Genomic DNA, 2373 nt, shown 5'->3' on the forward strand with positions numbered 1-2373 from the left:
GCACTGCCAGCACCTGACAAAACCAGCAGGGCCCTGGTCCTCGAGGTGCCACCACCTGACAAAACCAGCAGGGCCCTTGTCCTCGAGGTGCCAGCACCTGATGAAACCAGCAGGGCCCTGGCCCTCGAGGTGCCGCCGCCACCCCCGACACCTGATGAAGCCAGCCGGGCCCTGGCCCTCAAGGCGCCGCCGCCACCACCCAACGAAGCCAGCGGGGCCCAGTGCCCCCCACCCCCGGCCCCCACATTCTCCACATCTAGGAGGAGAAGGGTGTGGAAGGGGGTGAGGAGGTGTTTCCTTCAGGTCTTTAGAACATTTTGCTGTTGCCTCCCCACCCCAAGAGAAAGCAGCATGCCCCCAAGGTAGGTGGCTACAGTTAAAGGAAGTTGGAGTCCCACAGGAACCCCCAGTAGGTGGGGCCACCAGATGTGCTTCTGCCTCTCATTTCCTCCAAGTTCAAAATGCTGACAGAACCGTTTTGGGGATTTGAAATTTGAGACCTGCGCTTCCTTAAGAGGACCAGTCTCCCAGCACACCCTTCTGTGGACTCTGGGAATAGGAGGCAGAAGTGACAGCAACAGATGATAGTCCTGGGAGGGAGAAGAGAAGGACGAAGTTGGGAGGAGGCTGTGGGGAATGGAAGCAAAGGTGGAGAAGGGTGGAGTCAAGTGTGGAGCCTTTGGGACAGCAAGGGGAGCACAGTGCTGAGTGTGTCCCGTCCCTTTCAGCCTCACTAACACATTCCCTTTCGTGTGTCTTCTTTCAAGGGGAGAAGAAGGGGCCCAGCTCCATGGTTGTTGAACCACGAGGCTGGGTTCGGCCTGGTTGTGGACCGAGAGCCACACGGGGGACCCAGGCCGAAACTCAAAGAGGCGCTGTTGCCTGCCCACCATCCACCAGTGGGAATCACAACAAGGGCCCTGCACCTCTTCTAAGTGTTGGGCGTGAGCTGAAGCTCCCCCCCATTCAGCTCGTCAGTACCTCGGTCATCTCGTTAGGGTCCGAGGGTCGGGAATATTTCCCACAGACTCGAAGGAAATAAATAAAAATTTTATTCAGAAATTTAATGTCTCAAGTAACCAAATTAGGGGCTAGCCAGGCCCAGACTCCCCAAGCCAAAGATGGCATCCGGCCCGAACGACAGCAGGCAGGGGCTTTTATGGTAGAGCGTTATACAAACCCACTGTGCGCCAAGCATCTTTAAAATAATCGGATGGCCCCATATCCTGAGTATGGGGGAGGTTTGATTGGTAGGGGCTGTCTTCAGGGCATTAGAATGTGCTGACTGAAATCTTTAGGGCCAGAAGTTTTTGTTCATACCTTATGAGGCTTTTATGTGTTTAGGGCTTGCTGAATCTATAGCTTGGGGTCGGGGGAGTAGCAACTGGAAACATTTACAGTATGCCTGAGCTTGTCCGGGCTTGTTGAAGAAGCTAGCCAAATGGAGTCAGTGCATTCTGGCTCTTCAGTCTTATCCTCAGCAGTATTCGGATTGACCAAATAAGTGCTGACAGCATTTGACAAACTACGTAAGCCCAGGAGGAGGAAGGAGAAAGGGTTAATGGGAGAGTAGGAAGTAGAAGGATGGCATAAAGGAAGAGGAGGGGGAGGGGGAGGAGAAGGCACCGGGGAGGGAAGAGAGAGTTCTAGTTTATTTCTCAACTGCTAGGAAAAAATACTCTGACCAGTACCAACTTGGGGAGGAAAGAGTTTATCTTACACCTCCCGGGTTACAGTTCATCCAGGAGCCCAAGGTAGGAACTCAGGGCAGGAACCTGGAGGCAGGAGCTGGAGCACAGGCCATGGAGGAACGCTGCTTACTGGCTTGCTCCCTGGTCCCTGCTCAGCCTGCTTTCTTATATAACACTGGCCCACCTGCCCAGGGGTGGCACCACCCACAGTGGGCTGGGCCCTTCCACATCACTCAACCATCAAGAAGGTTCCCCACAGAAGTGGCCACAGGCCAGTCCAATGGAGGCAATTCCCCAATCAAGGCTCCCTCAACCCAGACGTGTCCAGTTGACATGAAAGCTATCCGGCACAATTGACCCCTTGTCAACTTGACAAACACATCACTATTAAACCATAAGCTTTCCAATTCTTGTCCCCAAGCTATGATGTTCTCTTTTAAAAGTCTCAACTTTGGGTGGGCTTCTGTAAAACCAAAACAAGTACTGTCGTATTTGAAAGGGAAGAATCGGGCACACCTAAGCAAAACCAAAGTCCAGCAAATTAGGTCAAGGCTGGACATCTGGGATTCACTCATGATCTTCTGGCTCCAAAGGGTACCGGCAGCTCCACTGCTCTGACTCTGCAGTCCACAGCACACTCAGCTCATCTCGCAGACCCAGGCCAGCTCCATTCCACACCTGC

The 2373-nt window shown here is 53.6% G+C and overlaps 1 long non-coding RNA gene across 1 annotated transcript in view; it reads left to right on the forward strand.

Annotated features, from left to right (window-relative positions):
* The first annotated feature begins 256 nt into the window (after positions 1-256).
* LOC103744656 overlaps positions 257-2373 on the forward strand; it is a 4422-nt gene continuing 2305 nt past the window's right edge. The window contains exon 1 of the long non-coding RNA XR_607715.3: positions 257-362. This is a non-coding gene — a long non-coding RNA (uncharacterized LOC103744656). The remainder of the gene's footprint in view (positions 363-2373) is intronic.

This window comes from Nannospalax galili, unplaced genomic scaffold (genome assembly GCF_000622305.1).
Source record: "Nannospalax galili isolate Female #2095 unplaced genomic scaffold, S.galili_v1.0 scaffold3783, whole genome shotgun sequence".
NCBI lineage: Eukaryota > Metazoa > Chordata > Mammalia > Rodentia > Spalacidae > Nannospalax > Nannospalax galili.